General features: G+C 46.7%; 1 protein-coding gene across 1 annotated transcript in view; it reads left to right on the forward strand.

The window, feature by feature from the left end:
• The first annotated feature begins 20,110 nt into the window (after positions 1-20,110).
• The window catches only part of LOC126529655 (uronyl 2-sulfotransferase-like), a 150,904-nt gene continuing 144,650 nt past the window's right edge, over positions 20,111-26,364 (forward strand). Inside the window, exon 1 of the mRNA XM_050177169.2 lies at positions 20,111-20,427. The gene's annotated coding sequence lies outside the window, so the exon portion shown is untranslated. The remainder of the gene's footprint in view (positions 20,428-26,364) is intronic.

Below are 26,364 nucleotides of genomic sequence, written 5' to 3' on the forward strand. Positions count from 1 at the left end.
CAGCTTGGCTTGCTCATCCCAAAGTTGCAGCAGGTGCTTGTCAGGGCTGGATGTTGCCCCAGCATGTCGCTCTTTGGACTGTGGAAAGAATGCATGTTGCTAGTGATTCTTCAACATCTTCACATTCTGCAAACTCAAATGAATCACGGAAATTATCCCAGCCTGAAACCCGGATTTAATGAATGTGGCACATTTTCACCTCTACGTAAAGTCTGATATCGTATAATGGTCGCTGCCTCTTGGGGCAAAGTCACACTGACACTCTGGATGAAGGCCCTAGTTACCCATGCTGGTTGTGTACTGTCCTTCTGGTTGGAATGGATGTTGTGGCAGTTGGGATAGTTGGTGTCATTTGTTAATTTGAAGTCTGTTGTGTCTCCTTCATCAAAGTGGCAGCATTGGCCTTACGTCTTTGCACACACAATGTGGGTGATGTACATTGAGCTCATTTTAGATATACTGTGCTGGGAAAAACAAATTTGCAGATGTCAAAGCCAAGTGAAGTCGCCTCGGGTGATGTGCCTGGTTTTGGGACAGAGCAAACCAATGCTAAAACAGCTTCCTTTCACTGCCTTAGCCTCCAGCACACCGCCACAACTTTCTGATGAAACATATGCTTATTCAAGCTGTTCTTTCATTGCCCTATTTCAATAGTAGCCAATTTTAGGCGCTGCTAATCAAGCTGACTTCAGCAGTCTGCCGTTTTTTTGGCTACTTCTAGTAGCTTATTGCTTGCTTAATTTTCTAGTGGGTATGACATGCTTCGTGCGTAAAAATGAATTGTTTAAAACATTCTTGGAGTAATATTAGGACAGGCAACTTTAACTCGGTGATCACTGCTTTTGTCGCAAAATGTGGCAATGAGCTAGGCAGATGCTGTCAGGACAGCACAGTGTTTAGGTTGTGTGAGTATAGAAGAAACAAAATTGGAGTTGTGAAGTTCAAAGCCCTATTTTTACAGCCTGTGTTTATAATGCTGACATTAGAGAGCTCTAGATTAGAGGACGCAAGCAGCATGCGTAAGCAAGAACCCTGTTTCGGTGTATCTGGGAACCATATGGTTTGCATAACCAAGCAGCACGCAAGTCGCTTGCATCCTCTTATCCAATGCTATTATTTTCATTGTGTCGGCTGAGTATTTAAAGCACTTCACCACACCCTTGCTCACAAGACATGGCTTTCCAGCATTACTTACTAATCAACTCTTGTGGTGTTTACATTGTTTTTCTGTGCTGTAAGATCAGTTTGCGAGTCCTGATAAAATTGTTACAGTGAAGGTCTGGGCTGTTCTATTGGCCATGGCATTTAGGTCTGACACTGTAAAAGCATTTGGCAAATTTAATAAGCTTCACCTCACTGCATATATGTATTGCGGTGGGACCATTCAGCTTGTGATAATAAAAATATTGGCAAAGAGAGAGTTTGAGAGTACCTGAGAATATAGTAAAGCGGGCGGGGTAGTATCTTCAGCGTAACGGGGACATCAAAGCTGGAACTAAGGCTGGCATACACCCTGTCACCGGAATGCACTGTTTGCTTCGTCGCATCACAAAACGTGTTGCGGTGAAGTCATTGCAGACACACATATACACATTCATCCGTCCACACTTTACACAGAACCTTGCATCCCATTGCTAAATCTAAGAGCGCCAAAAACTGGCCGAGATGCAGCAGAACATAACGGCACAGTATTAAGTTCCCCTTCACCGTGTGTATCGCGCCGTTAGTACGAATAATATAAAACATCTAACCCGCCGTGGTTGCTTAGTGGCTATGGTATCGAATCCCGGCCACGGCGGCCGCATTTCGATGGGGGCAAAATGCGAAAACACCCGTGCACTTAGATTTAGGTGCACGTTAAACAATCCCAGGTGGTCAAAATTTCCGGAGTCCTCCACTACAGCGTGCCTCATAATCAGAAAGTGGTTTTGGCACGTAAAACCTTACAATCTAAATCTATTAAACATCTACTCTGCATTTTATATCGGGGAATTCTGGCAGACCATGTGATGTCACTAAAGCTCCGTTAAGTCTACAGAACTACGCGATAACTGTCGTAAAGCCCACAATAAAAGTAAATCACATGAAGTCACGGATGGCGAACTAGCACTGAACACGATTGAAAACATGCCCTGTCCCATTTCAAGGACGCGTGAACAGTTGTGAGCAAACACCACCTTAAGCATTATATTAGTTGCGTATCGTAAGTCATGGCGAGAAACACGGGCAAAACCTCCGTCTACGGTGCGCGTCAAGTAAAGGTACAGGTTCGATGTGATCACGCTGCCGAAAAGGGCGAACACGGCGCCCCGGCATCACATGGCGCCATCATCGCTTTTTTTCAAAAGTCCCTAAACGATCCTGTCCATGGCACCTAGGATCAGGTCAGGTAAGGGTTTCTTGCACGACATTTAGACGCACCCGATGTCAGAGGATAGGTGCGGCCGAGTGCGGAGGCCTCCTCCTAGTCTAGGTGGTTCTGGGTAGGCGGGCCGGAAGGCGCGCTTTCTCCTATCACTCGCGAGGCACGGGGGTGAGGCGACAGAGGATTATTAATAATAATAATAATAATAATAATAATATAATAATAAAAATTCACGACACGCACTGTCTGAAATAGCTTTCCTTGAGTTACGTTTTTGATTTGATTGCATAACTGCGATTGCAAGAGCAATATTACAACTGCGTAAGGTTAGAATAACTGAATTTTTAGCTTTTGTAGGTATTCGCACTTGCTCGTTATGGCTAGCCGAGCTGTTGAATTTTAGCACGCGTGTCTTGAGGGACGGTATGTTGCTCCAGCCAAACAATTCCGTGCAGGTATATTACGAAATTTTGCGCGGCGTTTTGACTTCTTATTTTTACGCGATGGGATGCTACTATGGTGGTGACATTAACTTTACGGCTCAACTGTCCGTGACGATCGAAACCTTTGGGCTCACTTGATTGCTAGTTCGAATGTGGTCGTGTAATAGGTAATAGGTAATAGTGAATTTCTCTCACGCGCTCGTCGTGATTAGCCGTGTCGCTTAAGCTCCATATGTGTGCTGTTGGCGTTATGTTTGCGCAATGTTGATTAAAAAGCAATCGTAAAACTGCGTAAGTCTGGAATAACTGAACTTCTGTAGCCGTTTGCATCACGATCGGAGCACTAGCTGTAGGTGATGGTCGATTGGCCGGTAGCGTTGCTGAATTTTACCACGCTTGTCTTTACGGTTGGTTTAATAATAATAATAATAATAATAATAATAATAATAATAATAATAATAATGATAATAATAATAATAATACGTCTGAATTATGTCAACTGCCATAGGAAGGCCTCTCCGTGCGATCTCCAATTACGCCTGGCCTGCGCTAGCCGATTTCAAGTAGCGCCCACAAATTGCCTAATTCATCACTCCATCTCGTTTTCTGCCGTCCTCGACTGCGTTTCCGTTCTCTTGGTACCATTCTCAAACCCTAATGGTCCAACGGTTATATAACCGGCGCATTACATGACCTGCCCAGCTCCATTTTTTCTCCTAATGTCAATTAGAACATCGGCTATACGCGTTTGCGCTCTGATCCAAACCACTCTCTTCCGGTCTCTTAACGTTATGCCTAGCAATCTTCATTCCATCGCTCTTTGCACGGTCCTTAAGTTGTTCTCAAGCTTCGTTGTCAGTTTCCAAGTCTCTGCCCCATATATAAGCACTGGTAAAGTGCATTGATTGTACATCTTCCTTTTCAATGGTAATGGTAAGCTTCCAGTCAGGAGCTCACAATGTCTGCCGTATACGATCCAACCCATTTGTATTCTTCTATGAATTTCCTTCTCATGATCAGGGTTCCCTGTCTTTAAATGACCTAAGTAAAGGTACTCCTTCCCAGACTCGAGAGGCTGACTGACCGTCATGAAGTCTTGCTCCCTTGCACGGCTATTCATAATTATCTTTGTCTTGTGCATATTAATCTTCAACCCTACTCTCACACTCTCTCTGCTAAGTCTTAAATCATTTGTTGTAATTCGTCTGCATTTTTGCTGAATAGAACATTGTCATCGGAAAACCGAAGATTGCTGAGATATTCGCCATCGATCCTTACTCTTAAGCCTTCCCAGTTTAGTAGCTTGAATACTTCTTCCAAGCACGCATTGAATAGCATTGGAGAGATTGTGTCTCCCTGTCTGACCCCTTTCTTTATAGACATCTTCCTGCTTTTCTTGTGTAGAATGAGGTAGCTTGAAAGTTTTGTAGATATTTTCCAAGGTATTTACGTCAGCGGCCTGTACTTCTTGATTACGTAATGCATCTGTGGCTGCTGGTATCTGTGCTGATTCAAATGCCTTTTCGTAATCTATCAAAGCCATACACAGAAGCTTATTGTACTCTCTATATTCCTCGATAACCTGATTAATGACGTGGACGTGATCCATTGAAGAGTATCCCTTCCAGAAGCCAACCTGTCCCTTTTTTGACAAAATTTCAGTGTTACCCTTATTCTATTGGGTATTATTTGGGTAAATATTTTATATAATACTAAGAGTGAGCTAATGGGCTTATAATTTTTTTATTCTTTACCGTCTCCAATTTTGTGAATTAGTATAATGTTTGCATTCTTCCATTTGTCTGGGACGCTTGCAGTCGAGAGACACTTCGTATACAGAGCCGCCAGTTTTCCATGCATTATGTATCCTCCATCTTTGATTAAATCAACTGTTATTCCATCTTCTCCGGCCGCTCTTCTTCGTTTCATGTCTTGCAAGGCGCTTCTGACCTCATCGCTAGTTAAAGTAATTTCGGTAGCCTGGTGATTAATATTTCTAATTGAGTTATCCTGACTTCTCTGTGTATTGTATAGGTCAGTATACAATTCTTCCGTTGCTTTTACTATATATTCGATATAGCTGATGGTATTACCTGCTTATCTTTCAATGCATACATCTTGGTTTGCCTATGCCAAGTTTCGTTCTCACTGATTTCGGGCTGCGATAATTTTTTACGGCTTCTTCAGTCTTTATAACGTTATAATTTCGAATATCACTTATTTTCTCCTTGTTGATCAGTTTTGGCAGTTCCAGGGATTCTGTTCGATGCCATGAGTTGGACACATTCATTCTTTGTCGATTTTTATTAGGTCCTTAGTTACTTGGGAGAGCTTGCCTACTGGTTGCCTTGGTGTCTTGCCTCCCACTTCAGTTGCTGCCCCTGAAGCTAGCCTAGTTACGGTTTCACTCACTACCTTTATGGCAGCTTCATCTCCATGTTCTCAGCCTGCATATTTGTTTGCAAGTACCAGCCTGAATTTGTCTGCTTTTACCCTTACTGCCTCTTGGTTGACCTGTTTCTTCTTTACCAATTTTACCCCATCTCTCGTGAAATTGAGGTGAATGCTAGCACTTACTAACCTTTCGTCGCTGCACTTTATCCTAACTAACACTTTTACACCTTCACTACACTGGCATGAGCAGAAAGTATGAAACGAATTTCATTTCTCATTTCACCCTTAGGGCTTTTTCAGGCCCACTTTCTGTTGCTACGCTTCTTGAAAAAGGTGTTCATTTTTCTCAGCTTATTCCTTTTTGCGAATTGTACCAGCATCACTCCTCTAGCGTTCCTAGAATCAGCACCATAGTTGCCAATTGCTTGTTCACCAGCAAGCTTTTTCCCAACTTTTGCATTGAAGTGGCCGATTACTATAGTATTGCTACGGAATAGTATTACCGATGACGAAGAGGCGAGCAGTACGAAGACGACGACGACGATTGGAGGCTAGCGCGGGCGGTTGCCTCTTGGCCAAGTGCGGCGTATTACGTTGTAAATATACTTGCATATAGCTTTTCATCTGCGTCTTCTTACGTAACATATCTGCTGGAGGTGGACGTTCCCTGTACCTCGTCACGGAGCTTCGCAGTGGACGGTACGTCGAGCCTAGCTTCATGGCTCCCGGCGATGACAACTCTACTCAGCCGCCTCCGACACCTGCTGCCACTTCGACGACCTACATCACTCTCCCGGCTCCTCGTGATCCTGGCGTATTCTCGGGCAAAGATGGGGAAGACGTCGACGACTGGATCAGCCTGTACGAACACGTCAGCCTCAATAACCGGTGGGACCCTACTATCATGCTCGCCAACGTAGTATTTTACCTCGGTGGCACACCTCGAGTTTGGTTTCGGACGCACGAAGAGGAGCTCACTAATTGGGATTCATTTAAGGCACAGCTTCGAGGCTTGCTCGGCAACCCCTACGGTCACCAACTTGCCGCGCAGAAGGCGCTTTCCGGCCGTGTGCAGACGCAAACAGAGCCCTATGTCACGTACATTCAGGACGTCTTGGCTCTGTGCCGCAAAGTTGATGCACACATGACTGAGTCAGACAAGGTATCCCACATCCTCAAAGGCATTGCCGATGACGCCTTCAACTTGCTCGTATTCAACAACGTCGCGACGGTGGATGCTGTTATAAAAGAGTGCCGCCGCCTGGAACTCGCTAAAAGCCGACGTATGGATCAGCAGTTTGCCCGTTTGCCTAACACCCCAGCGACATCTTCCTGTGCCGACGCTCCTCGTCCCAACAACACTCGCGATATTACAAAGATCGTCCGGCGTGAGATTGAGGCCACCTATCCGGCTGCCTTCGACTTTTGAACGCATGATGGACTCCCTTCTTCACGGTTTAAAATGCTCCACATGCCTGTGCTACTTGGACGACGTCATAGTATTCTCCCCAACGTTCGCTACGCACCTCGAGCGCCTCTCGGCAGTCCTGGACGTTTTCCGTCGCGCCGGTCTGCAACTGAAGGGAAGTGCCAATTCGGCCGTCGCCAGATTACCGTCCTTGGGCATCTCGTTAACTCGAACGGAGTGCAACCGGACCCAGGCAAGATCCATTCTGTTACGCACTTCCCTGTTCCGAAGTGTGTCAAGGTTGTGCGCAGCTTCATCGGCCTTTGTTCCTACTTCCGCCGTTTCGTGAAAAATTTCGCGGCCATAGCACGACCACTAACCGAGCTTTTGAAAAAAGACGCCCCTTTCCAGTGGGGCGATAACGAGGCCTCTGCATTCTCGCATCTAATCGAGGTTCTCACAACGCGTCCCGTTCTGGCCCATTTCGATCCTTCTGCGCCTACCGAAGTCCGTACTGATGCCAGCGGTCACGGAATTGGCGCAGTACTGGCACAACGCCAGCGCGGCAACGACCGTGTTATCGCTTACGCCAGCAGGCTCATCTGACCCGCGGAGCGCAAGTATTCCATCACTGAGCGTGAGTGCCTGGCCCTAGTTTGGGCGGTTGCGAAGTTCCGCCCATACTTATATGGCCGACCCTTTTCCGTTGTCACAGACCATCACGCGCCTTGCTGGTTACGCTCACTGAAAGATCCTACAGGAAGGCTTGGTCGCTGGGCATTACGCCTCCAAGAATATTCATATACTGTCACCTACAAATCTGGCCGACTACACAAGGACGCTGACTGCCTGTCTCGTTACCCAGTAGACGAGCCTGACGACGCCGACAGTAGTACCGCCAACGGCATTTTCTCTGTGTCTGCCTTCGCTAACATCGCCGATGAGCAGTACCGAGACCTACCGCTGCGAGCACTCATCGAGCGTCTGCGCTCTACACCTACCGACGCGTCCGTTCGCCGCTATGTTCTCCATGGCGGCATTCTGTACCGAAGGAACTTCCTCCCTGACGGATCTGATCTTCTTCTTGTCGTGCCAAAACGTCTACGACAGACTGTGCTCTTTGAGGTGCATGACGCACCCACTGCAGGACATCTTGGGGTAACCCGCACGTAGGACCGCGTCCGCCGCCGCTTCTATTGGCCTGGTCTCGCTCGTTCCGTCCGACGCTATGTTGCTGCCTGTGATACCTGCCAGCGTCGGAAAACACCTCAGGTGCTACCTGCCGGTCATGTCCAGCCGATCACTGTCCCTGTGGAACCGTTCTTTCGTGTTGGATTAGACCTCCTTGGTCCCTTTCCCACGTCATCCTCTGGGAACAAATGGGTAGCCGTCGCAACTGATTACGCCACCCGATACGCTATCACGCGGGCTCTCCCTACCAGTTGCGCCACTGTGATGTGATAACTTTATTTGGAATCCGGCGATTGGGAGGCCCGGGCCTGGGGCCGCCTAGATGGCCACTGGGAGCTGCTGCTCCCGTGCGGCTTCCTTGGCTCGCTGGACGGCCCAAAGTTGGTCTTGGAGTTCTGAGCTGAGCAGCACGGCCGACCAGCGCGCCCGTAGATTTTCTGGGGAGACTGCCATTTTATTTTGGTATATTTCACAATCCCACAACATGTGTTGAAGGGTGGCTCTAACAGACTTGCAGAGCTTGCACATATCGCTCTCGTATATATCGGGGTAGAAAGTTTTTAGTTGCACGGGACTCGTATAAGTTTCTGTTTGTAGTCGCCTCGAAGTAACGGACTCAGCTCTGTTCAGTTTAGTGTGAGGCGGTGGTAATACTCGCCTCCGATTTTGATAGAATTTGGTAATATCGCTAAATCTTGTTAATATATCTTTTTCTCTCCAGATTTCCTCCTCCGCGTTCTCCTGACCGATGGAAGTCACTCTTTGCTCAGCTCGGCGAGTGAGACCTCGAGCTTCGCGGTGTGCTACCTCGTTGAGGTTGATTGCGGGAATGTCTAAAGTCGTATGCGCTGGGAACCAGAGCAATTGCCTGCCGTTCTTCTCTGCATTGGAGAACTTTGCTTCATTGACTCTGATGATGTGCCATGCCTCAGGAGAGATCCTACCTTTTGCATAATTTCTAATGGCCGCTTGAGAATCACTAATGATGTACTGAGCATTCGTGGAGACCAATGCTAGTGCAATGGCTACCTCCTCTGCGGTCTCGGAATGTTTGGTATTAACTGATACGCCACTGACGTCGCGGACTTTCTCTTGCGTGACATTATCTTACTTCATGGCGCCCCGCGACAGCTGCTCACTGACCGTGGTCGTAACTTCCTCTGGAAAGTTATCGGCGACATTGTACGTTCCTGTTCCACTCAACAAAAGCTGACTACCTCATACCATCCTCAAACGAATGGCCTGACAGAGCGGTTAAACCGTACTCTTACCGATATGCTGTCCAAGTACGTTTCCAAGGACCACCACGACTGGGACATTGCCCTTCCTTACGTCACATTTGCTTATAATTCTTGCCGGCACGACACCGCCCGATTTTCTCCCTTTTATCTAGTCTACGGTCGCGAACCAACCTTGCCCCTTGACACGGCACTTCCTCCTGCTTCGATCTCAACAAGCGAGTATGCGCGCGACGCCATCGCCCTCGCCGACCATGCCCGCCAGCTTGCCCGTGCTCGACTGACGGACTCGCAAACCACTCAGCAGCGTCAGTACAACGCCCGCCATGGTGACGTACAGTTTTTGCCTGGTGCGCTCGTGCTCTTGTGGTCGCCCTCTCGTCAGTCGGACTTTCACAAAAGCTCCTTTCGCGATACACAGGGCCCTACCACGTGCTGCGCCAGGTGACGCCTGTGACGTACGAAATTGCCCCTGTGAGCTCAACCTCGTCATCTACTGTGGCATCTAGTGATGTCGTGCACGTCAGTAGGCTTAAGGCCTACTACACTGCTTCTGAGTCCGGCCTTTAGTCGCTCCGGGACGGCGCTTTTGCCGCCGGGGGTAGTGCTACGGAATAGTATTACCGATCACGAAGAGGCGAGCAGTACGAAGACGACGACGACGATTGGAGGCTAGCGCGGGCGGTTGCCTCTTGACCAAGTGCGGCGTATTACGTTGTAAATATACTTGTATATAGCTTTTCATCTGCGTCTTCTTACGTAACAGTATGCTGAGTTATGCAGAACGAAACTGAATTTTCTTCTGAATAGCCGCAGACTGCCCCGTTCCAAAAAGAATAAAAGATGGCTGCCGCTGATCGCTCCAGTACTGGCTACTCACCCCTGCCAGAGAGCATGCGTTTATTTGCGTGTAATAAATCTTTTTGTGTGGCCGTGTAACGTTTTAGAGAACTTTCGGCACGTTTACGGCCTCGTTCTGCCAACTCTTCCTTGCTAAGGATCCGTTTTAGCGCCATTCTTAAGCTTCCGTTGCATGCCGTCGCGATTGTCGACCAGCCACTGCAAGCTAAATAAGAGAAAGCGGACCAATCCCAGACGCCGGCACCACCCTCTTCACCCGGTTATTATATGCAGTGCAGTGGCTCGGCCCCATCGAATCCCTCTCCACTTGAGCATGCTCCTCGCCTCTTGTGAGCCAATTAGATAAGACAAGCCGCACAGTGCAGGCAATGCTATTCGCTTGTCAAGCAAACAAAAGTGACCCTCTCCCCCCATGAACGAGGGAAGCATTTAATTGGTTTGTTCAGCCAACCCTGCGGCTGACCGCCCGATGCTTGCGTCGGCGGTTGCGCAAATTTGACGTCCGGAGATTGGAATAAAAACACATTGGAAGAGTTTTACGTTATACGTCCCCCAGATACATAGAACAGGGACGCTAGCCCGTATCCCTCGTCGCCACGACGTGGGTCCAAATACACAATCGCCGTCGTCAATCAGGGGAAACTGGTAACCTCTGCCTCCATCCGCGCCACATGCAGCGCAGTAGCAGGAGCAGCAGCGATCGCTCTCGTACTTCGCGACGCCGAGAGCAAGGCAAGGCCGCACGCATCCTTACGGACTCACAAGCGGCGTGTCGTTTATAAATGAATGGAGCACTCCCTATAGAAGCCATCCGAATCCAGGGCCGCTGACTAGAATGGACCCACGGTGTTATCTGGTGCCACGGGCAGGAAAGCCTGCGGGGCAACGAAGAGGCGGACTGCGCAGCTCGAGGTGTACTAGCCGAGCGGTGGACTACACAGTTCTTCAGCCCATGACAAACCGACGAGCGACCCACGAGTTATTAACCACAAGTCAACAAATACTACAGGACAAACGTCTCGAAAGAACACAATAGGCTCCCCCACACAAACCTCTCAATGAACTCCCGGCAAGGGCCGGCGCCATCTGCAAACAAACTCATACCCATACTTGTCTAGTCTACACGCAATCTCCCCAGACAGATATACGTTCCGGACATGTCCCTGATGTAGCAACCACACAGCGACACTCGCGTACATAACGCACGAATGCACCGATTGTCCGGGCGACGCAATTTCGCCACGAGTCACAGCACACACCCTCACTACGTGGTCTTGGGAGGCGAGACTCTCCGAACTGGACCTGGGAAGCCAACTGGCGTCCCTCGACCTGGCCCGGCGAGACGCGATCGCCTGTGGAGCCCTGCCAGAGGGAACCACCCGGGAAGAAACCGCGCAATGGTTTCTGCAATAATGAAGTTCTATCCTCCTCCTCTTCCCCCACTGAGCTGCTACAGTTTTCTTTCTTCTCATATCATTTGCGCCAGCGCATGTTCTAACATATGTGCGCGACGCGCTGTACAAAATTACGAGATTCTTGCATCCCCATATCATAAAAGCCAACAAACACTGACACCAAGGACAACACAGGGGAAATTACATGTACTTAAGAAATGAAATAAAGAAAGGCTAAATTAATGGAAATAAAAGTGTATGAAAAAAGAACTTACCGCAGGCGGGAAAGATCCCACAGCCTTTGCATTTCGTGTGTGATGATCTACTAAATGAGCTACCGCGGCGCCGTTTCTGCATCCAGTTTCTTGGGTATTTATGTTTCCTAGTAGAACCCTGGGAGTGTTACACTCACACACCTTGCCGGCAGATGTAGAACGTCCTTTTTGCCACCCGCGTCACGAGAACGTTATTTTTTGGATGAAGGCAACCGTTTCAACAACGAAAACTGCTGGACCATTCTTTTCAATAAAATTTCTTCTTCTACCAACACAAATAATGTTCCAGCACGCATTGCAGCACATCACATTGTGCGTAATGAAATGCTATTTCCAAAAACATACGTTGCCAACAAAAAAATTTGTTAGGTAAAACGAAAATTCTAGAATGCGCCATTTTTGCTTCCAGGTGATAAAACAATAACAAATCATATTTAGAAAAGCCATCAATGTCAAAGAAATTCAGAATATACATTTAAGAAATCAATAACCAAGGAATAGTGTCGGGAAAAATAAATATGCGGAACACCGCCATTATTCGGATACAAAAATGAAACTAAGACCAATTCATCGCTCATGCCATGCGCTGAAGCAGTTCTTGAATTTTGTGAAGCATAGGGGCGCTCCACACTTTTCCCACAAAACGTCTGGTTATTGTTCAACCTTGCGGTCTTCGTAACTGCTTTTTCAGCTTCACCGTTTCGGCATCTTCTGAGGATGATACGATGAAAAGTACAAGGAGCGGACTTACGTACTTAACCAGTTTGTCTAGATTCATGTACCTCTTTCAGAACCGATCGGTCTCGGCGTAGCTGGGCAAATACAAGATTATCCATCCAAGCATATCTGTTTGCATTCTTGCAGATTGTCTTGATCACCTGTGCCGAGAAGAAGGTCAGAAAGAAATCCCACGCCGTTGTAAACGGTCTTGCGCTGATCCGTAGTGCTGGACACAGATGTGCAAAGGATGGCATTCTTTGCGTCAACGGAAGTTTCTTTGATGCCGATGGCAGCACATGATAACCAAATGAAGTATGTACCCTGAAGGTAATCAGCAGAGCTCTCAGGTCGAGGAAAAGAATCGGCAGATAAGCGCGCACAAGGAAGGAGACCGCTCAAGGGCGTAAACGAAACTCGCCGGTGAACACCTGCGGTTGCCCCATGCTGCCTAAAAACCGCGTCACCGTCAGAACCTGAATATACTTTGCTGTCATCTTCAGAATCATAATTCGAGCCCTCATCAGTAAATGGAGGTGCGTGTGCAGCATAGTTTTGAGCACGATGCTTTTCTCGCGACGCAGCCGTGAGTGATGACTCCTTCGGAACGACTTTCAATAACTGCGCAGTGACACCGACAGCGCCCCTTGCCGGGATTTTAAGACAGAAGCAAAACCAAAACTCTTGGAAACTGACTGAAAATTCCAGATCCACTTGTTGGACATTCGGCACACCTTCAGAAATAGACTTAGGCGGAATAAAACGATTCCGATTCCAAACCAAGGCTTACTAGTGAACAGCTGGCGTAATTTTCGGTTATTATCATCGCTCAGCCCCATCGCATGGCAAAGCCAGCGATATAACTCATTTCTTGACTTGCTGTGGATAATTTGGTTACAAAATTTTGGTGCTAGTGCAGCGTAATCGTAGCGGCATGCGTTTTTCTCGAGCGCGGCAAACGGTGACAGCCAGGTCTCTTTTGGCTACCACATACACATATTAGTTTCCAAAAAGGTCCATCAGAAATCATAACATCGCCGGTGCGCAATAATTTAAGCTGATTATGAAAGTGCAGTGCCTGTATTAACTACTCGATTGTCTTAAGTGGATAAGAAACTTCTCCAACATGTCGAAATCGGCGATCTAAAGCATAGATCACCGGTGATAGATTTGAACAGGCGTGGTAACGAAAGACTTAATTCACTTATTGTAGCTGTCTGGTAATTCTCTATCGCAATGACTACTTCGCCTGTCGGGCGAAACTGCGCTCTTAGGAATACGACCTCATTTGACCAAGCTATGCCCATGTAGAGGCAGGATAAATCCTTTTGTCTTTGCACAGAACTGAAACTACTACTTCGTTTCTGGTGACTGTTCTCTCCGCTCAGCTAGTTTGTATAAAGCCACAAGGAAGCAAAATTTCTATCAGAACGAGCAGATTGCTTTTAAATGAGTAGGCATGCGAGCAGCACTCGTTGAACTATGCCTCATGCGCAACTTTTTTTCGCTCTACAGATTTTCCTGATGCTGGCCCTTGTTTCCCTTTCTGTGCCCATCCACATCTGCCCTACCATGGGCGTATGCGTCGATGCTGTCCAAAATCGTCAAGAGCCCGTCACCCGCACGTGTTGTCTCCATAAACTTCCATCCTTCCTGGATGTACCGCTAGACAGACACCGCATCGTTTCTGGGACGATGTCGTCGGCTGATTTACAGCTCTTTTCCAGCCCCTTCAAAAGCAGCTTGCTGATGAACATCTGGAAATCACCTCTAAGGGAATGTCATCCACATTCTCTAAACCGTAATATACTTGAGCGGGTGAGTTCAATTCAATACTTGGGTGTCACACTAGATGCACATCTTCATTGGAAGCCTCACATTGCAATGCTGTGCAAAAAGTTGAGCAAGTTGTTTTATGCTGTACAAATGCCGTTATTACTTCGACACTACCACTCTGAGAGCAATTTCCTTTAGCGTTTTCCATAGCTATCTATCCTACTTTAGCGACGGCTAAAACAAGTGTGCCGAAAGCCTGAAGCAACGTCCTTGATGGCTGAGACACCTGCGAACTTTTCAGAAAATTTGGCGTTGATGTACCTGCAACCGCTAAAGTGAGCTGGCCCGTAGTAGGCCGCCTACTAACTTTTTTTGTGCACCACGCTCACATACGGATTTTAAAATCATTTTACTGACTGAGGCGCATCATAAATTACTTGCTCAAGTGAAATGGTTTCATCACTTCTCGAAAATGTATGCTCTGCTGACCTTTTGCAGAATTTGTCATGGATGCTGAGTGAACTTGCACTATAAATTGGGGACCGTACAGCAGCCGTTTCTTTCGGACCGCTGAACTAGTGTCAAGTAACTCCGCTACTTCAATGTAGCTGTGACTGCTTGAGCATAACTTGTGTTAGTGTGTGCACTTAATGAAGACGGCCTGCAGGAAAGCTTATAGCTTATAATGGGAACAAGAAGAGAGGGGTTTAACCGAGGGGCCCCATCTTTATTAATCTTATCATGACAAGCCAACAAACAAATTCACCAAGGAAAACATACGGCAAGTTACTTGTAGTGGCTACTTGAATTTAAAAAAAAAATGATAAATTAATCACAATCAGTGAATGAAAAAACAACTAGCCGTAAGGGGGGGACGATCCTACGTCTTCGCATCACGCATGTGTTGATCTACCCACATCGCACGAGGTTTGTCTTTCTTGGAGCGATCGCGAGAATGTTGTTTCTCCTTAGGCTTTGATGGCGCCGTCTGGCTCGTTGTTGTGTCCATCGCCTCTCTGCGAAGCGTTGGACAAGTGGTCTTGCGAGTTCTGTGTTTGATGTGAAGGCCTCATCTCGGTACACGAGACCTTTGAGGCCACCTGCCCGGAGGTTGATGGCCCCTTCTGATGGGGTGGCGGAGCCGCCCTAGCTGCATCCGCCGGGGAGAGGGGGGGAGGGAAGAGGGCGTCATTGCCGACTTACTGCGTGTGGGCCGGACAGTCGCCGGAAGCTGTTGTGTCACTGCCCCTGACGCGTCACATCGCCAAAGGTGTTCTTTGGCAGAAAGGATACCTGCCTGCGTGCCTTTTTGAAACTTATGTTTGCTTTTACTCTTATTGTAACAATTTCCTTTTCTTTTTTCCAAGACGGGCACGACCACGAGTATGCAACGTGCTCCCCATCACAGTTTACACAGTAGAGAGAGGTTTCACACGATTCAGAGGTGTGCTCATGAGCACTGCATTTCGCACAGGTTTGGCGGCCTCGGCAGCTCTGTGAACTATGACCGGAACGCTGGCATTTGAAACATCGCAGGGGATTTGGACCGTATGGCCGAACATGCAGCTTGATATACCCGGCCGCGATGGACTCGGGCAGAGCACTTGTGCCAAAAGTATCAGCCGTTTGGTCTGGATTTCCTTTTTGTCATCTAAATTACTGTAACCTCGATGGAGTTCTGCTCAAAGAAGCCCTCCGGGAGTTCAATTTCAGTCAGTTCCAAGAGATCATCATCTGAGACTACGCTGCGGGTGGTATTCATAGTACGGTGCGGGGTTACTGTTACTTAGGCATCCCCAAATGACACATTTGGTAGCTCTTCATATTGTTTCTGGTTGCGGAGCTACAAAAGGAGATCATCGCTTGCCATCCTAGACGCTTACAACATGTACCAAAAACTTTGGTGAGAGACTTAGAAACGAGGAATGGTGAAATTGTTCGCGCTGGTTTATCTGGTTTTTCAGAATGAATGACATGGAAACAGGGGAAAGATTTTTTTTGCCGACCAAAAAACTGCAATACTTCATCGGTTCGCCCTCTTTTCTGAGGACGATCAGGGAGTGGGGTGAATGAACTAGCCATAGAGGAATGTGTAGTTTTTGCCAGTAACACCAACCACCTCCCGTGAAGCCCTACTAAGGGACGTTACAGGGACTGTAAGAACAAGTCCTGGAAACGCCAGCTGTACGTCATCACTATAACCAAATATGATATAACCTAGGTTGCCTATTTATCACAAGGTTAACCCTTACTTCCTGGAAAATTTGGAAGTAAAGAGAAGCCAGGAGAAGACAGGAAAGATGGAAAGTGAAAGAAAGAAGAAGGCTGGAGGGTAAGAGCGACAGGAAAAGGCAACTACCGATTTCTCCCGGTTGGGTAAGTCCGGGGTTGCCATCTATGTGAAGCAGAGGCCAAAGAGGTATTTGCTTCCGCCGGAGGGCCTTAGCGGTCCAAACACCAGGCATCGGCTCAACCCCCAGGATCCCCGTTTCCCCTAATACGGCTAAGTTGCGCACGCCTCACGTGGTAGGGTTCAACCCTCTTGTGCTCGGGTACGTAGTGTCGCAACACACCAAACGCCTGCTGACGCAGACGCCCCTGTGGGCAGCATTCCAAAGTTGTTGCCAACAGCTTCTCAGTTTTCTTCGCAGGAAAGGTTTCAGGTCTACATCTGTGACAGCTGTAGGAGCGCTGCGAGGATACGTTGACTGTAGATGAAGCGAGCTCGTCAGCAACACATTCTCCTGAAAACCTCAGTGGTCGGCAATCCAGCATATTACGATACGTTGTTCAGCAGCGTAACTAGTGCACAAAAGTGAATGGAGTTCTATTACTACAGGATTTCTGTACTTTTTTGGTGACATGAAAGCCTTAGCTACTTAATAAATCTGCAAATATAATTGCCTTCTATTGTTTTGTATGCATGACGAGCTTTACAACCGACAATAATGCAGAGGAGACGCCCGTATGCGACTTTTATGTATCCGGGTAAAATTCTGCGCATGAGTATTTCGCTTCCAGTTCTAGAAAGTGCATTCGAATATGTTTATGTGGAGCGTGCTTCAAGACTTGTATACAGATGACGTATCCGATTCTACAATTACCCAGTGCCACGGCGATTTTGGCCTTGCCGGGGACTTTAGACGGTGTTCTAGAAGCGAGACACCGATTTCTTCACTAAGCTGCCTAACAAGCAGCGAGAAGAGTTCTCGGAACGTAGGGCGATTATGAAACAGTGTAGCGCATGTCAGTCCATTTACAGTTGCGTAACAAGGATGCTGAGGGTTCAAAAAAACCGACTTAATTTGCCATTTCAATCGCTTTCAGCCGAGTATTAAATTTATGGCTCACCACTTCCCTAGTCAGGCCAACTTTATGCACACGACGGTCTACATCGAAAACGGAAAGCTGAGAACGACACTTTACCGGAAGCCCACGGAGAAACAGCAATATTTAGACTACAACAGTCATCACCCGTGACACTGCAAGGAAGGAATTTTTGTCGGACAAGCGAAACGAGTAAGGATCTGCAGCGAAGACCACGATTATATCCACCACCTTAATGACCTTAAAATAACGCTAGCAGAAAGGAACCATCCCCAAGTTGCTCTCGATAGAGCTTATGATGCCGCATCAAGATTGGAGAGACAGTCGGAATTGGCGAAGAAACAGCCCACACCAGAATCTGACAGACCGCCGGCCTTTAAAACAATATATTCTAATGCACTCTCAACCATAAACAACACCCTACAAAAGTACCACCCAATATTATAATGTAATGAGCGTCTGAAAGAAGCGTTCCCGGATGTACCCAGGCTTAGCTGTCACCGCAGCAGGAACATTAAAGACCTGTTAGTGCATGTAGAAGTCAGCCAACAGCATTCTCTCGTAATAAAAGCACGTTGCCGCCCCAAGTGTGAAACTGCAACCACCTTCAAAGTGACATTAAAATTAAAAGTACAGCAAATAGTTATACACAGGAAGTCAAATATAGTTACACTTGTACAAGTTCGGATGAGATGCATATGCTTGAATGTTCCTTCTGTAACAAACAATATATCGGTGAAACAGGACACTCAATGAACGTCAGATTAAACGGACATCGCTCGGACACAGCTTACCAAAGCCATCGCCGAGCATTTCAACCAACCAGGTCATAACTTTGATGAACTTAAACTCTACATCTTACGGTCAAATTTCCGTTCTGAACGAGAAAGAAAATACAGAGAATTATACCTTATCGATAAGTTCAAGACATTGCAACTAATTGGCATAAACGTTCCAACTGGAGCTGTAGAATCTATTCGTTATGCTAAAGTTAAAACTATAGGCAACAACACCTAATTTGGTTTCGTAGCGTATTTTTTTTCTTTTTCTTTTTCCTTCCTTTTTTTTTCAGCCGGCGTGTCAGACGCCGTTGACACGCCGGCTAACACGCGTGCGTTGACACGTGTTTGACAGACGGCCGGGCCCCTGGCCTTGTGCACACCATTCCTTTATTCTCAATTCGGCACGCTCAAACACCTTCGCTCGTTGCCGCACCCACCCGCCTTACACCTTCTCCCCTTTAGAAGAACCCCACCTACTGTGGCGAGAAAACCATACGTCGCCTTGAAAAAGACAAGTCCACTTGTCGAAACGTTGGCTCCTGCTTTCACCTTGTTCTCGTTTTGCAGGCCCTACAAGTGGTGTTAAAGCTTTTCAGGGTGCCAGAAATTTCGGCGCACCTGCATATGTCACGTCTGCGTTAGCCCGGCCCAACGTAGAACACCGTCCGAAAGTTCGAGCGCAACGTTAAACCTTGCTATGGCAGTGAGTGCTCGGCCCTTCGGGCAAAAAGTGCCATATTTTTAGAAGATGCGCGACAATGCAGTGCCTCGTGCACTGCCATTACGTGCACCGTCATTGCGAAGGGGGCCGGCAGCGGACCTGCAAAAGTTGGAGTCGCTGGCGCATTAAGAGGAAGTTTTGCTCGGGCCCAACTCCGACGTGGCCTATTCAAATGCATGTAAAACGCAAAAACGTTTTTCTGAGATAGCCCCTCGGCTGATTTTAATGAATTTTAATGCAGTTGAGAGAGAAAGTTAAATTCTAGTGACTGTTGGAAGCGTAATTTCGATTTAGGGTATCAAACTTAATTAAAAAATTTTCAAATATTCGACAGTTTGAAAAAAATAACAAGCATGAAGCTTAGAAATTCACAGCTCTGCACCAAGAACTGATATCGTGGTTCTATAAAAGGCATCTATTAGATCATTCAAAGCGGACAAATTGGATTTGTAATTTTATATCTTACGTGAATTTGTTACGTTGTTTGCAAGGTTTCTGCAAAAGCTGTATTTCAAAATATTAGTAAATGTTTTATATTCATGTGTGACATGTCAATTTTGTCCGCTTTTGAAGTGCTATTAGATGCAATTCACAGAACTGTATTATCCTTTTGGTTGTTGAGTCAGAGAGTTGTAAACCTGACAGCTGCATTTTCTGAAAATTTTCGATTTTTGCCAATTTTCTTTAAAACACTAAAGGCCTAATTCGAAACCAACTGTCACTAGATTTTAAGTTTTTCTTTTACATGCAAGAAACGTCGTGAAATTTGGTGCAGTGGTTGCCGAGAAAAATGAATTTTCCTTATACATGTATTTAGATAGGAGCATCCGAGTCACAGCTTCCTATTAAGTGCGCACTCGTCGAGTTAACTGTTACGCGCGATGACAAACGACCGGGTTCAACAACATCGCCGTCGTCTCCTGCTCTCTCGCCTCTATACGACCAGAGGAAAAGAAAGATCCACGACGAGTTAGAAAAAAAAATCTCCCGAGCACCGCTGCGGCTCGACTGCCTATACGAGCTGTCAAGAACGTTTTAATTAAGGTCGCGTGTGGGCTCTGTTGCCCGCGCCTCTTCGGCGGCATCCGTTTTCTGACTTATATAGATCTTCTTTTTTCCGTGGGCTCCTGACTCACTTTGTTGTTATTCTTCTTTTCTTCCGTTGACGTCAGCGTATCGCAGCGACGGGTCGTGCAAACACGCAGAGTTTTGAAGACGCCGTCGACAGAGGGAGGTGCAGTACGCGGAGGATACGAGAGGTGAGAAGGAAGATATGAACTGAAGAAATTGCAAACAAAAGAAAGAAAGGAACAGTAATGTGCGACGCCTGCCAACGGAAAGGAGCGAGGAACTTTGAATCTGCGCGAGGGCGCACACGGAAGCCATCTCCTCGCCGCCCACGTGCCGCGCTCGCAGACGGCGCTCCCGTCTTTCAAGACGGCAACAGACCAGTCGCTCCTCCCGAAACTCGCGGACGAAGATACAAAATTACATCGTGTCATCTGATGAGCGCGGCGTAACGAAAACCGAAGTGGGTGAGTGAATGCACTTCGTCTATTTCACTTTGCGGCTCTGGATTTTGTTTTCTTTTTGTGCGTCTGTGTGTGACGGCACGCGGCCTGATGGTTAGTTTAACTGCAGCATAAATCAATTAGGACCTCGTTTGGCAACCTTGCTTTTGGCTTGATCGAACGTGTGGAAGCTAGAATGTGTAACTGCGTTTTTCTTTGTATCGCCAAAAAGAAAGCACTTTGTACCCCTCTTTTAATGAAATGAAAGTAAAAGAAGGGAATGGTAGTCATGCTATAATGGTGACGGCTAGTCCTTTTCGCATAGCCCACTTTCTGGTGCCCTTCCATGCCCTTTCTTAAATACTCCTATGCACACACGTGCAGATATATTGAAATGCATATGCGGCTCATTAGAGATCAATGCTTACAATATGCGTCTGTGTAATCTACGTATGTCTGTATGTCAAAGGAAAAAATTGCCATCCACCCGTATTGTAGCACGCAGCTACGAAGCCAACCCATACGGCTTTCACAGGAAGAAGCGTCGCAACTGAAGAAAAATTCGTCCTGGTCCGGAACAGCGAGGTTTGTTTCTCATAAGCCCGCATGGGTTTCCTTTGTAGCTGCGTGCTACAATACGGGTGGATGCCAATTCTTCCACTTCCTGTACTTTCCTCCAGCTTGCGGCTTCCGCAGAACTGATTTGCCGTATATATGTATGTATGTATGTATGTATGTATGTATGTATGTATGTATGTATGTATGTATGTATGTATGTATGTATGTATGTATGTATGTATGTATGTATGTATTCAATAGAATAGTGCGAGGGATATCCCTCCTTAAAGAAGGTACCGTGCAGAGATGGTCCCCAGTTTTGAGATATACATCCTCTAACATGTGGAAAAAGGCAGTGACGTACGCTTACCGTTGTCCCTGAAAGCCTCTACTCTGCACTGAGGGACAAAAGATTGTGGACAAGTCGTGTATTCTGTGGCGGATATTGAAGGCGAATATCTCGAATGGACATAGTCCCAGTAAATCAGGCGCCCCATCATGTGGACATGCTTTCAGCAGTGACCGGCTTCAGGGCCCGTATTCACAATAAGCTCTTGTACGACATAATTATTTGTAGTGCACATTCGAGCCAATCCTTATGCTGACCACATTAAATGCGGAGGCGACAAGCCGAGGGATCATATCACTTAAGAAAGAAAAGCTTTGTGAGTTCGGCCTAAGTTTGGCAATTACAGTATTTGCTCTAGCGCAATCATTTCACCTCACTTTATTGTCTCAACGATTGCGTTAGGGTATTGCTTCCGGGGCGAACAACATAAAAGGACGAATGTGACACATGTGTTCATGGAGAAATGTGGCTGGGTGCCGCTTCCAGAAATTCGGATGGAAATGGCATTGCTGTGCAGGGTAAATTGAAGCATACCACGTAGTGGGGCGGGTATGTGGGCTAGCAAGCGCAAATTTATGAACTGTGTGCTGACAAAGGCTTCATAGAGTGACAATCCAAAATCAAATCCACCTCCATTCTACTCTGGGAAAGTGGATCTACAGCGAAGCTGCTGCCGACGTTAGACGACGTTACGCCAGCGCCACCACCACACACGTCGTACGTCACGCACGTGTGCGGAAGTGCAGCGTTCATAATCATTCTTCTAGGCCCTCCGCCAAGGGCAAGTATACTGTTGAGCCAAATGAACGTTTAAAATTTACTTGCGTCAGATAATGAGTTAAGTACGACTTGCGTACAAGCTGCAGACATGCTAGCTTCAGATTGTAATTTGAACATTTGAGAAAACACATTTCTGTTAAGCTGAAACTGAAACACAAAGCCGTTTTTCCCGCTGCCGTTTGAGGTCTGTCTGAGTGGCCGCTAAGTCGCGGTGCTGTTTTTGAACAGCTTGAAATTACATCCGAAAAATAACAGCCGAATCTTCCAAGGCAATGACAAGGTGGTATTCGAAGAAAGAAACAGCATGAAAGAGACCCAGGTGGCACAGGAGTTGGTGCTGACAAATTTCTACTCGAAGAAAGCCAAAGAAAAAATTCCTACGCGCACAGCCACAAAGCTAGCCGAGGTTCCCGTTAGGCTGATTAACGAACTAGGACCAAAAAGTAAGGAAGCTCTGGTGAAAGCAGTGGAAAAAATTTTTAAAGATAGACAAATATACCAGACTGTTGCTGACAAAGTAGAATGAATTTAATTTATAAAGGGGGAGAAAGAGAGAATTCACTCGTATAGACCGTTGACCGTTACATCGGTAATATACAGGCTAGCAATGCAGGCAATCAAATCAAAGCTGCAAGCATGGGTGGAGAGTAATAGCAACTTTAGAATACCTTCAGAATAGGTAGGCGTTTGGATGATAACTTAGTTGTTCTTAGTGTATTGAAATGTCAAAAGTAGAAAGCAGACCGTTTTACCCTCAGGGCAAACCCTGGGGGTAAAATAAATAAATAAATAAATAAATAAATAAATAAATAAATAAATAAATAAATAAATATGTGGCCTTTCTAGACATTACAGGAGTCTATGACAACGTAGCCCGCAACATTTTGTGGGATATTCTGGAAGGGGAAGGCTTAGTTGATGATTGTCTACAGCTTTTGAAAGAGATTTACCTAGAAAATACCGTTTGCGTTGGATGGGAAGGGATGAGGAGCGAGGAGAAAGTTGATATCAACAAAGGACTGAGGTAGGGTTTGCCCTTTATCCCCACTGCTGTTTATGATGTACATGGTGAAGATGGAGAGGGCGCTAGAAGAAAGTAATATCTGGTTTAATCTATCGTACAAACAGGCGGGTACAGTAGTAAAGCAGCAGCTTCCAGGTTTATTTTATGCAGACGACATTGTGTTGCTAGCTAACAAGCAAACTGATTTGCAACGTTTGGCTATTATCATTGGACAGAAAGCCAACAATTTAGGTTTGAAATATTGTGTTTGAAAATCGCGTGTTATGGTATTCATGAAAGCAGATAACAGACAGTGGCCATATAGGGCCAGGAAATACCTCTGGTAAGAGAATATAAATACCTTGGTATATGAATAAACGAAGGGAATATGGAAACACAAGAAAAAACAAAAACAGTGAAGGGGAAGAGAAATGCAGCCATAATGAAGGACAGAGCGCTATGGGGATGCAATAAGGACGAGGTGCTCCAGGGTATGTGGAAAGGTGTAATGGCTCCAGGGCTTATGTTTGGAAATGCGGTTGCTTGCTTTAAATCGGGGGTGCAATCAAGACTCGATGGGTACCAAAGGCCAGTGGGACACAGTGCGACTTCTCGCATTGGGGGCTCACGGGAATACTACAAATGAAGTGGTGCAGGGTGATATGGGCTGGACTAGTTTTGAAGTCAGGGACGCTCGCAGTAGAATTCATTATGAAGAACGACTGAGGAATATGGAAGAAAGTGTATCGGCTGGGAGAGGGTTGAAGTATCTGTACAGCAAAAACATTGATTAACAATGGAGGAAAATAACTAGGAAGCTTACCAGCAAGCATGCGGCCTGTACGGCGGGCAACACAGCAAGAGGGAACGTCAAGCGGAATGTCAGAGAGTCTGAAATAACCTCATCGGTGGCAGCAATGGCAAAGAAACGTGCCATGAGTAACTACTTAAGAGGAAAAGCTAAATCAGGAAAGAAACAATTGATGATAATTCCAAGGGAAGCTAATTACTTTTTGAAGCGAGATCGAGATGGCTTAGAACACGCACCTTTAAAGCGAGATATAAGAAGGAAGAAGAAGCATGTGCTTGCTGCGCTACAGCTAGGGAAACGATGGAGCATGTTTTATTAGAATGTGAAGACGTCTTCCCAGCAGTCGATTTATGCACCACTGGCCTCCTTGAAGCCCTTGGGTTACGAGAGCAGTGTAAATGTAAACATGCCCGCAATAGGGATTAGTAAGAGGCGATTGGAGGATTGGTGGAAGAAAAGTAGGGAAACGACAAAAAACGGAGACGTACAAAAGCAAAGTTCGCAATAGGGGTTGAGAAAATTTGGTTGTGGGAGTTCCATATTGTTTTTTTTTTACTTTTCCAACATAAGTAGGACATTAGGCAGTATAATAGCAAGAGCTTGGTGGCGCAACCACCGCCCCGTTCCAAAGGGTACGCTCATAACATCCATAGCCTTAATGTCGATTACGGTCGCAGCACCCACTGTGTGACAGATGCAACGGGCAGAGCGCCCACGGATGACTGGCAGATATATGGCCGCTATCTTGTACACGTTCGAAAAATCGACGTTCGATTTCGCCTCACGCGATTGTACTAGATCGGCCTAGGCCGCGATATCGGCGCAGCCTGGAAAATCGCGCGAGGCGAAATCGAAGGTCTGCTTTTAGAACGTGTGTTTAGAAAAAGTTTATTTCGACAAGAGACGATACGAACACTGAGTCACAATCACGGCACAATTTCACCGGTACGATAACATGTAAGAAACGAAACACAGCACGTTTTCCACGTAAGTAATGTCCGAGTCCTCACGCACCAACTTATAAACACGTATACCCACAGAAAAGCACAGTTACACATAAACTAAATGCCATATGTACAAAATCATTTTCAATATATACAGTGTACACAATGGTTATGTACAATGATGATGTGATAGAACACTTTACACAATTTTGAAGTGATGTGCACGAGATGTGTATATACAAAATGATCATGTACACTAGAGGACACACACACAGAAATCACGGGCACCTGCATTCTATGTGCATTAAACTAATACTTCTGATGGTCTGCCTACAAGAACCAGGCTGGACGAAAATTCAGCCATACGCGTCCATCAGCCACCGACAGGAAACGACATGACCACTGTCGAAGGAACTCTTCTTCTCCAAGGAAGAACAACTCCTCCGACAGAAACGATAGTAGCTCAGAGTAGAGCCTCCCCATAAGTGGAAACAGAGCGCGGTGACGACGTCCCATGGCAACTGCCTCGCACCGGTTACGCCATAGACAGAAGGCCCCCGCAGCAATTAAAAGTCGCGCGAAGCGGCCACGTGAGCAGCGACCAGATGTAATAAAGCGGTTAACTCCAAGGCCACGAAATCCAGTGTGCACGGCCCTCCAGAATATCCTGGCAACGACGCATTGCAGCAGTACATGTTTATTAGATTCTTGAAGGGGGCAATTGGGACACTGCGAAGATGGGACAACGCCCCACCGCTCAAGCCTGTCCCGAGTTGGAAGCACTTGCCACCCTAGACGCCACATGAAGTCGCGTAGGTGGCCAGGCAAAAATGACGCCGTTATCGCATCCCACGACACATTATTGGAACGTACGAGGCGCGCTGGGGGAACTAGAGGAAGCAGTAAGGCTGACATAGTATCTACTACACGGTTTTGTAGAACGTCTACATCAGGACATACCTGTTGTATGTGGCGATAAAATGCCACGGCCGTACAGTAAAATGTAGGTGCGTTTAACACTTGTGGTCCGTGATTTAAGTGTACGCCCGGTAACATGTAGCGAATTTTCGTGCCAAGGAAATAGCAAGCGAGTTCACGCGCTGGACACTGATCATGCTGTAATAGACGGAGCAGAAATCGCAGAGCAAGCAGCCGGCAGCGGACAGACACGGATGGGAAGGCGAACCCACCGCGAGAGCGTGGTTGGCCAAGCGCCGCGCGACAGACCAGTTCTGTACGGCCCGACCAGAAGAAGGCACCAAGAAGGGACTGCAAGGACCTAGTAACCCGCAATGGTGGCTGTACGACGTGACAAACGTACCACACTCGGCCGCAAAATACAGACTGCGCTAAGTACCTTCTTTCTGATAGGGGCAAATCATACCCTTGAACATCTTCAATATTTCGCCTTACATCTTCAAGAATTGAGAGCCACACAGAGTCTGATATGCCATTAGAGGTGTAGTCAAGGCCTAAAATGCGAAGAGAATTGCTCTTTTTAAGACGGAAAAGGGGA

This window comes from Dermacentor andersoni, chromosome 9 (genome assembly GCF_023375885.2).
Source record: "Dermacentor andersoni chromosome 9, qqDerAnde1_hic_scaffold, whole genome shotgun sequence".
In the NCBI taxonomy this organism is placed as follows: domain Eukaryota; kingdom Metazoa; phylum Arthropoda; class Arachnida; order Ixodida; family Ixodidae; genus Dermacentor; species Dermacentor andersoni.